This window comes from Podarcis melisellensis (assembly GCF_964234715.1).
Source record: "Podarcis melisellensis genome assembly, chromosome: 4".
In the NCBI taxonomy this organism is placed as follows: domain Eukaryota; kingdom Metazoa; phylum Chordata; class Lepidosauria; order Squamata; family Lacertidae; genus Podarcis; species Podarcis melisellensis.
The window spans coordinates 81,267,594-81,280,044 of NC_138531.1; the positions used below are offsets into that span (position 1 = coordinate 81,267,594).

A 12,451-nucleotide genomic window follows, 5' to 3' on the forward strand; every position below is an offset into this window, starting at 1 on the left:
CAGTCTCACGCGTGCAGAACAGAACAGCTACATGAGAGCTGTTACTGCCTTTCTTAAGGCACTCAGGATATAAATGGTCACAACAGCATCAAGAAGCGTGTATGTTAAAATTGGGCCTTCCACCCAAATGAACAAGAGAGGGAGAAGCAAGCTGAATGCAGTGAAAAAAATAGTTTTTGAAGGTTTAAGACAGGGATGGGGAACCTCAGGCCTGGAGGGGGGATGTCTCCCCACAGACCTCTCTGCCTGGCCCCTGGCATTGTTCCCGGGCCATGCCCACTCGCTGGCTGTCCTTGCATCTCACCCACCTTGAGTGTTTTTGCTTGGCTGGAATATCCTTGAACACTGATAATGACTCTTGCTTGAAGGGAGGATAGAGGGGTGTGTAGAAATTTGCCCACCAGTTAAAAGATAAAATTTGCTTTCATTTTTCCACACACTTTTTTGTATGGCTCCATCTGCTTTGTTTCCCCATCTCCTCAGGGTTGAGGAATGAGGCGCTCCACCAATTTTAAGGGATGAATTTATCAGAGGAGGTAAAAAAAATAGTTGTGCTCATTTAACGGGAGGTCTCATTCTAAGGATAGGAACTAAACAGTGAAAGAAAAACAGGGTTGCTGTTGGAAAAAGGCAGTTTTCCTCCTCCGTAAAGTGTGGTTCAATTTACTTGATGTTCTGATGTCATTACTAAGTGTGTTTCTACCTGCCCTGCATCACTGAGTGCCACTGGCAGAATGCTCAGTGTGATGAGGACGCAAATTGTATTCCACCTTGCAGTAATACAGGAGGGAATTTGACACGGGCCTTCTGTTTTTTTGCAAGGTATAGTTCTGCCCAAGGTTGCAGAAACACCACCCACCCCATCAAACATTCTAGGGTCCTCTAAATGCTACACAACTGGCAAGTATGTCTCTGTAGATTTGGGAGGACCTCCCCTGTGTCCCTCTAAATATGTTGACAAAAAAAGAGAGCTAGAATGGGGAGAATCAGGAACTGTTTGACCCACCCCATGAAAAATCACAAGAGGAAGAGCTGCAGCTGCTGTAAACCAATCTATTTGTTTTAGCAAAGTAGAAGGGTATTCACTTTCCATGCAGAAATTCCCAGGTTCAATCCCTGGCATCTTAATTTAAAAGGTGTAATGAAAAGCCTCTGCCAGAGACCCTTTACACCCTCTGGCAATCAGAATGAACAGTGCTGTGCTGGATGGATAAATTATCTGACTGGGCAGGAGTGGCCAACCTATGACCCTCTAAGTTGTTGGATTCCCATCAGCCCCAGCCAGCCTAACTGATGGTCAGGGATGATGACTTGTAGTCCAAAAACATCTGGAGGGTCACACATTCTCCATCCCTGCTGTAGTAGAACAGCTTCCCCCTGGGTGTGTTTTTAAATGTATTTTTATTAAAGATGTTCTTGATTTACAAAGGTATGGGCAATGTCTCTCTCTTGTATTTTTTTTCCATGTAACATTTTTTTTTAATAAATCGGCTTCATTTGTTGAGACATTAGGAAGAATAGTGGGAAAGAGGTGGGTGGGAGGAAAGATAAGTGGGGGTGAGGACAGGTGGTGATGTTTCTATTTTACTTAATATATGTGGGGTTTTGTGTCAGCGTTGCTTGTGCAGGTTCACTGCTGTTCACTTGTGTTCCTTTGGTGGTGAGGTTGGGGTTGGCCTGGGGTGTGGTTGTTTGTTTGTGATTGGATGTGGTGGTCTTTGTTTTCATGTGTGAGTGGGGTGGGTGGGTGTTTTGGATCAGGTTAGCCATAATAATAATAATAATAATAATAAATTTTATTTATATCCCGCCCCCCCAGCCGAAGCCGGGCTCAGGGCGGCTAACAACAACCAAATAATCAAACAGTAAAATAATCACACATTCTAAAAATATTTCATTATAAAAATTAATTAAAATCAAATTAATGGCAACCGATTAAGCAAAATTCTGTGCAGGTTGCCAGAGGAGGGAGTCAGGCTGCGCCCTGACCAAAGGCCTGGTGGAACAACTCTGTCTTGCAGGCCCTGCGGAAAGATGTCAGGTCCCGCAGGGCCCTAGTCTCCTGTGATTTGTATGCTGTTGGTGGATTTTTGCCATTGTCTTGTTGGGCTGTGTGTGTGATAAAGGGGAGCCATACAGGGGTGAAGGTGTCTTCTTCTATTTGTCCCCGTGTCAGTTTCAGTTTATTGGTTAATTTTTCTATTAAGGCTGTTTCCAGCTTCCCCCTGTTGATTGATACTTGTCATTTGGGCCACAGCTACTTTTGGTGGTTTTGTTTTTGTAAAACTTTTGCCCACGCTAGCGGGCAGAATAAATGGCAACTGGAAGACTCCAGGTCTGTGTTCTCCAACCTGGATTTTATGAGTCATAAGATCCCACTCAGCATCAAATTATAGCACACACAGCAGAGACTGAAAAAGAAAAGGGCTAAAAATGTAAAATAAAGCCAAGACTGCTGCAGAGCTTTTCAAAGCAAGTAAATATCCTTGAGAGAAGCTAAAAACTGACTGGTGTGGGAAGGAAGTTCAGAATGGGTATACAAATCCTTGAGCTTCAGAAGACTATAAGCAGCAAACAATAGTATGATAATGACACCAAAAATCCATACACATCGGAAGCACTTTAAAATGAAAGCATATGCTGCTAATTGTATAACACTAGAAACCACTTAATTAGTAGGTATTGTACAAGGGACCAGTCACACCTACACATACCATGTGCAGTGAATACCTATACCGAAGTCCCACATTTACTCCCCGGTGCAGTGTGGATAAGATTACAGCTTACAGTCCTATACACACCTGGGAATCCTATGAATGCTCACCTGAGAGTAGCACACAAAGCCACCATCAGCACGGACAATGATCAGGGATGGAGGGAACTGTAGTCCAGCAACATCAGGAGGACTACAGGTTCTCCAGCTCTATCTAAGGGACCTCTCAAGGGAGAACTGAATGTGCAGGGGACATGTTGTTTTTTTTAAAAAAAATGATTATTATTGCAATTTAAAATTAACAGGTAAACATAATCTTTTCCTTTTACATTTACATACATAATCTACTTATTCTTCTATACATATTAATCTACTCTATATTATAATTGACTTTCCCCTACCTCTTAACAGCTTCATCTTCTCTCTTTATTTCATTTTCTTTTGTACTGTGTTCTCATATATAAAAAAGGTAAAGGACCATTAGGTCCAGCCGTGACCAACTCTGAGGTTGCGGCGCTCATCTCGCTTTATTGGCTGAGGGAGCCGGCGTACAGCTTCCGGGTCATGTGGCCAGCATGACTAAGCCGCTTCTGGTGAACCAGAGCAGCGCACGGAAACACCGTTTACCTTCCCGCCGGAGCGGTACCTATTTATCTACTTGCACTTTGACGTGCTTTCGAACTGCTAGGTTGGCACCTTTTCTTTGTATATCTCCTCTGATTGTCTTTTATTTTGTGGAATTTATTCTAGGCACACCCGTTTGGATTTGGGAACCATGTTTACACACATAACTTTTAAAACAATCCTGTTCTTTTTTCACCTTTAAACTTGAGTGATTTCTTATTGCTTCTGTCATTTTGGCTAATTCCAAGTATTCGCACTATTGCTTTTGCCACTCTTCCTTAGTTGGTATCACATCCCCTTTCCAATACTTGGCAATTAATACTCTAGCCGTAGTTGTTGCATAAAGCAACACTCTTTTACTTACTCTAGGAATGTTTATTGGGGGGACAGATTTATTTGTTCCAACAAAGTTTGATCTCCAAATGAAGCCTTCTTAGCTGAGGTGCTTATACTCCAGCACTGCCTCTTTCCTGGATAATGTTGAACTTCAATGTTGGCCTAGAACCTTACGGTTTCCTCTTCTTCATTACGTCCCTCTTGGCTCATTACCTGTGCTGAGATGGTGCCCCAGGCAAGGAGGCAGTTGGCTGCTTGGGACCCTATACTCAAGAGCAGAGGCCTCTCTAGATCCCTGTTTGGGTTACTTGGTAGACAAGTTCTGGCTAAGGGCCTTTGACTTGGGTCTAGCCTTTCTATGGCCTTCCTTGCTGCTCATTTTGAACGGGCCACAGTGGGGGGTCATCATCACAACCACTTTGTGCAACTGAGTGGAGATCACCATCCTAACTACTTCCTGCAGGCTCATAGAATTACAGCGCACACTCCATGGGGTCTCTGCTGGTAGAGGCCAAGTGGGCAGGATTGGCTCCCATTGTAACACTTTGCTGTCTCCTACCCCCTGGAATAGATGTCAGCCTCCCTGCAATGCAGGGGGTCGGACTAGATTGACCTTTAGGGTACCTTCCTACTCTTTCAATTCTAAGATCTCAGCTATATGTGCTAAACTTAGAGACGGCACCCGGGTGGGGTGACTAATGCTGACCCGTGTCTCTGGTGGCGCTTTGGAGCGAAAAGTCTGCCTTTCCCACTTGCATCCTCCTGCTTACTTTGCCCCACAGAATCCAGTTACAGCCATCAGCTCCTATCTTCATATCACCACCCTGGGTCCAGAGCAGGAGTGGGGAACCTCAGGTCAAATGCAGTCCTCCAGGCCTCTCTTCCTGCCCCTCTGCACTCTCCCAGGCCACGTCAACTCTGCAAGCCACAACCCTCACTGGTCCTCCTGACCCACGCCTTGAGCGCTTTTGCTTTGCTGAAATGTGCCCTTGTGTTGCGCTAATGCCTTTTGCATGCCTGGATGGAGGGCGAAGATCAGTGTGGGGCTGCAGAAACATCCCGCTTGCATGCCTGGATTGTACAAAGGTAAGGGCCACAACTGTTTTCTTTGTCCATGGAGTTTTCTTGGCAGGGATACTGGAGTGGCTTGCCAGTTCCTGCTCCAGGTGGATCACGTGAAGCTGAGGCTCCAATACCTTGGCCACCTCATGAGAAGTGAAGACTCCCTGGAAAAGACCCTGATATTGGGAAAGATTGAGGGCACAAGAAGAAGGGGATGACAGAGGACGAGATGGTTGGACAGTGTTCTCGAAGCTACCAGCATGAGTTTGACCAAACTGCGGGAGGCAGTGGAAGACAGGAGTGCCTGGCATACTCTGGTCCATGGGGTCACGAAGAGTCGGACACGACTAAACAACTAAACAACCACAAAGGACCACAAACACTGCTCCAGCCATTTTTGCCTCTGGCCAATGGCCCATGGAAGGTTGCCTTTGAGGGAATGCAGGTTGAAAATAGTTTCCCCCACCCTGGTCCGGAGCATGCCAGAACGCCGGGAGCACAGCGAGGTAACATTTTTGCAGCCTTCCTCACGGTACATTTCCGAAGCGGCCTTTGCTAGTAAACAAATGCCAATCCTCGATCTATTCAGAGGTCATTCTGAAAATCTCACATTCTTTCCCCGAACAACAGGATTAGACAACAATGGTGAAATACCTGTGAGCTGATTTATAGTTAGCATTCCCAGAATTCTTGTTGTGCCTGGAGGAGTGCCTGTGCACCTTCTCATTGGTTTATAGTTAGCATTTTTTGTCTCTCTCTCACACAGCCCAGTCTCAGGCTTTTGTTTTGTGCAAAGGTTTTCATGATGGGTGAACCTCGGGGCTGAAGTCCAGGACTTTGCAGCCCAAGGGACCTCCCCCCACCCACAAAATGACCACCTGGAGAGCGGCAGGTGTTGGAGGCAGCAGCAAACAAGCTTGATATCAGCACCTAGGCTGAAATAAACATGCCATTTTAACCCCTCTGGTCATGATGGAGCTATGGTTCCAGTTAGTGTTCAAAACTGCACATATTCAGAGTGTGGTAGTATAGAGGTGCTGTCTTGTGCTGCTGGTGAATCTGATGAGGAGTGAAGCAGCAGTAACTCCGAGATGCATATGCAAGTAAAGGCATCACTGGTCTCTGGGGACAGCCTCCACAGGTGGGTATTTTGGCCTCTTTCATTATTTGCATTGCAATCCTATCTATGCCTATCCAGAAGACACAATAAGTTCAATGGAGCTTATTCTCAGGTTAAGTGTGTATATACAGTAAAGGAAGACAGAAGTGCCTGGCGTGCTCTGGTCCATGGGGTCACGAAGAGTCGGACACGACTAAACGACTAAACAACAAATACAGTAAAGGTAAAGGTACCCCTGACCATTGGATCCAGTTGTGACCGACTCTGGGGTTGCGGCGCTCGTCTCACTTTATTGGTCGAGGGAGCCGGCATACAGCTTCTGGGTCATGTGGCCAGCATGACTAAGCCGCTTCTGGCGAACCAGAGCAGCACACGGAAACACTGTTTACCTTCCCGCCGGAGGTACCTATTTATCTACTTGCACTTTGACGTGCTTTCGAACTGCTAGGTTGGCAGGAGCAGGGACTGAGCAACGGGAGCTCATCCCATCACGGGGATTCGAACCGCCGACCTTCTGATCAGCAAGACCTAGGCTCTGTGGTTTAACCCACAGCGCCACCCACGTCCCTGTGTATATACAGTACTGCAGCCTTAATGAATGCGCTTGTCCCATGGCACAGCCACAGCTAGGAATTACTCTTGCCCTATAACATGTCTGCTGTTTTATTTTGGGGGAGGAGTGTCTGGAGTCTGGAAAACACTGGTGTAAATCAACGGGAGTACAAATTTAATCACTGTGTGGTGTTAAAAATAAATTCTACACGATACTACACAGCCCCATGCATATCTACTCAGAAGTTAAGCTCCACTGTGTGCATCCTGACAGTGTTTACTCAAAAGCAAGCCTCACTGAGTTCTATTTAACTCTTACAAGAATCCTGTGCGGTAGGTTAGGCTAAGAGGAGGAACTCTTCATGGCAGATGGAGATCTGAACCCGAGTCTCCCTGGTCCTAGTCCAGGACGGTATAGCACACAAGCTTACATCAGAAATATATTTTGTTACCAGAGATATTTTCAGTTCATTTATGTACTACTATTTTTAGGTGCCCTTTGTAAGCCAAAGAAAACACCACTGAGCAATATTCATATTTAAGCAAGCACATTGCCATGCTTCGTGGGTTAATTACTGCAATAATTTGAAAAATGAAGATGTGCAGCATTGCTTAAATTGCAGGTATTTGATCATTACAAAATTAACTGCTTCACCCCACCACATTCTTTCAGCCCTGGAATTTTCTGAGAACCTAATGGTTTTCTTGCTCTCTTCCAAGATGGGGTTTCCTTTCAATTCCTTAATAAATTACCGTATTTTTTGCTCTATAAGACTCACTTTTTCCCTCCTAAAAAGTAAGGGGAAATGTGTGTGCGTCTTATGGAGCGAATGCAGTCTGCGCAGCTATCCCAGAAGCCAGAACAGCAAGAGGGATTGCTGCTTTCACTGCGCAGCGATCCCTCTTGATGTTCTGGCTTCTGAGATTCAGAATATTTTGCGTCTTGTGGTCTGGTGCATCTTATAGAGCGAAAAATACGGTATTTTCATTGACACCACTTGAAGTTTAAAATGAATCCTTATGTAACTGGCAGCACAGTTGAAATACCAAACATATTCTGTTTGTGGAGTCACTTTTTTATAGAACATGGCAGTTTGGAATATTTAGGCAGTTTGGAATATCTATATTATAAGTATTAGGGCTGTAGGTTTGTCTCCAACAATGTCAAACCCAGAATAGGCCCACTGAAATCAACAGACTTAAGCTTTACTGTACTCTGGGTATGACTTTGTTGTATTTTACACACAGTGAGGGACTGTAATGCAATCCGGCAGTCTATGGGTAAGCTCCATGCTATGTATGTCTTAGTTCAGTGATGGGGAACCTGTTTCCCTCCAGGTGTTGGATCCCAGCTCCCATCAGCTCCAGCCAGCAAAGCCAATGATCAAGGATGATGGGGGTTGGAGCCACTGCTAAAAAATGATACTGAGCTGTACTATGACCAGCTTCCCCCTTTCCTGGAATTGCAACCTTAATAATTATACAGTGGTACCTCGGGTTACATACGCTTCAGGTTACATACACTTCAGGTTACAGACTCTGCTAACCCAGAAAAAGTACCTCGGGTTAAGAACTTTGCTTCAGGATGAGAACAGAAATTGTGCGGCGGCGGTATGGTAGCAGTGGGAGGCCCCATTAACTAAAGTGGTGCTTCAGGTTAAGAACAGTTTCAGGTTAAGAACAGACCTCCAGAATGAATTAAGTACTTAACCCGAGGTACCACTGTACTGGTAAGCAACATTAATGTTTCTGAATATTTTTGATGATACCAATGTAAATATATACTGTATTGTCAAAAGAATTGGTCTTAAATATGAATAGTCATTGCAACTCAATGGAAAACAGTCCCAAATCTTACACTGGATGCTTGGTACTGCTCACTCTGGAATATAGCTATTATGGAGAAAATAATTTGAGATTTCGGCAAGGACCAGAACCTACAGCCACTTTTTATACGATTTGGCATTCCTTTGGGGATATATACAGTGGAACCATCATTTTCAAGACAACTCTCCTCACAAGCCTGGCAAATCTGGAACAATAGTTGATGATCTGATAAGGTTGATTGCCTTTACTTGGACTTTGATAATTTAACTCATGTGCAACTACTGATTCTATGCGCCTATTCTACAGTGTTGTTTCTCATCTTTTAATTTTCATGTTGTTTTAACTATCCTCTCTGTTTCCGTTGGGCAAACGAGTCCTGCATTACAGCGGGATCGCGGTCCCTTCCAACTCTACAATTCTATAGCCATCATTATAAAATGGAGTTAATTATTATTTAAAAAAAACTTTGCAAAATAGCAACAATTATTATTACCACTATTATCCCGGTAACCAACATGGCTTAATAACGACTCGCCACCCAAGCAGAACTGCAACAGGTCCCAAGCCGCTTCTTTAACGCGCTATTTATCAGCGCAGCCGGGATCGTGCGAACAAGAGCGCGGCAGCCGAGGCGCGGGACGTCCAGCGGGGCCCCGCCCATCCCGCGCTTGACGAGCAGGGCCCCGCCCCGCCCCTTTTCTTCCCCCGCTGGAATGCTGAAGGGGAGGGAGGCGGAATGACGCCGGAGCCCGGGTCACGTGGCACGAGTGGAATGCTAACAATGTAGCGAATGTCCCAACTGTGCCCGGCCGCCGCCGCATTCGGAGCCCGAAAGGGGGAAAGGGAAGAATGGAGACCGAGCGGAGCGCTGGGGGCGGCGGCAGCAGCAGCAATCGAGGCAGCGGCAGGAGGCAGCGGAGAGGAGTCACGGCGGCGGCCCCCTGATTCTCCCGCGGGCACCGAGAGAGGGAGGGGGCTGCGTGCGGGGAACCCCCTTCTCCGCTCGACCAAGACGGTAAGGGGGTTGTTGGAGGGGTGGGGCAAGGGGGCTTCCCCTGGTGGAGCAGGCTGAGCCCTTCCACCTGCCCCTCCCGCCCCGTTCGGCGTTACTTCGCAGTTTTCTGGCTCCTTCTCTTCTTTCTTTAAAGGGGATTTTTGCAGAAGTTGCGCAGGGATTCTAGAGGGGGCGGCTTTCCCGGGGGAATCCTGAAGTTGTTCTTTAAAAGAAAAAGGGATCCACGCGACGCGATTTATTATTCCGGGAAGGGAAAGAGGCCGGGAGGGAGCTGGGCAGTCGGCGGAGGAGAGCGGCTCTTCTTGGAAGGAGAGCGGGGGAGTTCCTCCGAGGGAGCGGCGGAGGGCAGCTGCTTTGGCCAAGAAGCGGAAAGTGGCCGCCTACTCGACGGCGTGTGCTAAGGACACGGGCCGTGCGCGGGGGGGGGGGGGAGGGCTTTGCAAGCCAGCAAAGTCAGGGCTGGGCGAAGAAGCCGTTGTGAGGAGGGAGCCCTGTGGGGAGCCTCGGGGGCTCGACGGAGGAAGGCATCTTCCCGTTTTCAAGGCTGCTCGGGACCAAATCCCCGCGCTGGATGGTGGCTGCCGGCAGCCCCAGAGGCGACTGGGGTGGAGAAAGTGGTATCTGTGGCAACAGGATTTGCTGGCAAACCGAGGGAGGGTTGGGATTCTGGCCCGCCGCTTCCCTTTTGCTTTGCTAAGTGGAGCGCTAGTTGCTGACCAGGGGCCTCGTCGGCTAAAACTTAACGTTTTTAGAGGGTGCTGCGCAGCATGCAGAAGAGGAAGAGCGAGCGAGTTCTGGATTACTTGACGTGCCCTTGCATCTGGATTTAGGGGCTGAACTGGCCGTGGTGTCAACCGCTGGTGGAGCCAGTTGCCCCGTAAGCGTTTCCACACGGTCCCCTATGGGAGCGTTTACACGCCCAGGTAAGCCCATTCGCGTGTGTAGCGTTAGCTCGTCCAGGGAGAGGTGGCTCGGGCAGTTGAGCCGACGGCGGCGCGTTACACGCGAATGGGGCTTCTTCCGTGGTAAAGGGACAGTCGGGAGAGATGCGGAACAAGATGGGCAATATTTTAACCCGTGGCAAGTCTTAAGGTCCAAGTCAGCCTTTACGCAGCCTTTACGCGTCCGCGCCTTAAAAAAAATAAAATCAAAGGTGGGATTTTGTTGTGTCCTTTAGGTGTAGAACAGGGCAATTTCTAATTCGCCGTGCGAGCCCGGGTTTCATTATAATTATAATTTCGGATTAAGCCGTGCGGCGCGCAAGAGCGTGGTTATTTTATTATTTTTTTGAGGATGTGGCATGGAAGGGACAAGAGACGGAGCTTTCCTGCCCGCTCCTGTGCGCGATTCCTCGGAAGTTGCGCGGGGCTTGGCGCTCCAGAACCCGGCGGCGTGCTCGGGATTGCAGCCTCCCGGCTTCTGGAGCGGCCGAGCGACCTTCGCCTCTTCCTCTTGCCCAGCGCCACACCTCCCGTGGGCTGTGGAAGCGAGGAGGAAAGAGGGGGAGGATTGCGCTTCCACTTAAAGCCTTTCCAGAGAGGCCTTTGCACGGGCGCGGAGTGGGAGTCGCCGTGAGCCTGTGTGCGCCCGGCCGCTGTCGCGCTCGCCCTCTGCTACAGCGCGGCGCTCCCTTTGCTTTTGCTCGAGGCCTCTCGCGGCTCCCCGGCCGGAAGAAACCAGCAAACTTTCTTCCCAGCCCTTGGAAGTCGAACGGCGCTGCGCGGAGGGGAGTGGCGCCTTGGCCGCTTGCTCGAGTCCCAGTTCTGGGCCGGGGGAAACCTTGGAGCGGTTGCCTCCGTCGCCCATCCCTTATGCCCGGGCCTCGCCTTCCCGGCTTCTCCTCACCCGCTTTGGAGTAGATATTGGTGGCCGTGTGACAGCTGAGCCCAGCCGCAGGACCTTCCTTCCTTGCTTTCCCAACCCCGGCCCCTCAGTCTTGGAGAAGCGCCCTGCAACCTCTCCTCAGCATGGGCTTGAGGGGCGCGACTGGGGCTAAAGTTTGAAGCGGGAAAAGGTTGGGGCTCGCTTGCAGCGCCAAAGCAGATCTCCAATGTTTTCATTGCTCCTGGGCCTTCACAGGAGAATCTTGTGCGTGGTTTGGGGAAAAGTGGATAGAGATGTTTTTCTTTGGGGCGGGTCCACCAGGTGAGGCAGTCCCTCAGGTGGCATGGTCTACGGCGGAAGCACATCACAATGTCCATCTATCCCCTCCTTTTGCTGATGGAGATCTTCCCTCACCCATTCCTGGGTGGGGAGGGGGCCCTTTGTCATTTTGGGGGTCTGCCAGGTGCCAAAATATCTTCTTTTTTTCTACCTCATAATATTAGAACTCCCCACCCCGGTCATCTAGTGAAGCTGAAGGGTGAGAGGGAAATTCAGGATAGCCCCAAAGGAAGCAGTTCCTCACCCAGCATATAACTGAGCTGTAGAAAATGCTATAACCAGATGTATGGATGGCCACCAATTCGGATGACTTTAGAAGGGGATGAGGCATATTCATGTTCTATAAGGCTCTCAGTGGCTACTAGTCATAGTGACTGTGGATGCTTCCTAATACCAATTGCTAGAGGTCACAAGCAAGAGTACTGTTGTGCTTATGTCCTGCTTGTGAGTTCCTATGGGCAACTGGTTGGATATTGGGAGAGCAAAATGCAGGGCTAGATACGCCTTTAGTCTGAGCCAGCGGTGCTCCTCTTACATTCTTAGAACATTTTCACAAATGACATTTGATTGCTGTAGTTTCTACCACAGATGTAAATCCGATATTGCTGTGAGAAATTTGGCTTTAAAATTGACAGTCTTTTACTTTCCATTCCACATTAGTTAGCAGGAGAGAGGACCAGAGAAGAGGTTCCTTTGCAGATTTTTGAGAGCGAGACATCAGTGTGTGCTAGAAGTTGAAAGGGGACCTAGCTTCATCAGGTCAGGTGCCTAGCCATGGAGACATGGGTGGTAGGAAGCAGTTGATGGCTTGGGTCTATTTCTTTCTGGCAGATGCATTTTCAGACAATCATTTTATTTCCTTCTGTCTTTCACCACCACTTTTTCTCCCAAGTTACAAGGATGCTAGTAGTTTCAGAGGACTCTTATCATTCTTATAGAGCACCCTGGGAGTTCTCACTTGAAACAGACAAGCAAAATGCTGCTGATAACATGTTCATCTCTTGTGAAGGCTCTCTAGGAAAGCTCAATGCATGATAAC

The 12,451-nt window shown here is 48.2% G+C and overlaps 1 protein-coding gene across 2 annotated transcripts in view; it reads left to right on the forward strand.

Moving 5' to 3' along the window:
* Positions 1 to 9,005: 9,005 nt before the first annotated feature.
* LATS2 (large tumor suppressor kinase 2) overlaps positions 9,006 to 12,451 on the forward strand; it is a 45,078-nt gene continuing 41,632 nt past the window's right edge. Inside the window, exon 1 of one of the 2 annotated variants that reach the window (XM_081908679.1) lies at positions 9,006 to 9,249. The gene's annotated coding sequence lies outside the window, so the exon portion shown is untranslated. Of the gene's footprint in view, positions 9,250 to 9,780; positions 10,173 to 12,451 lie in introns of those variants that run through there. The other variant, XM_081908680.1, reaches the window with a different exon arrangement.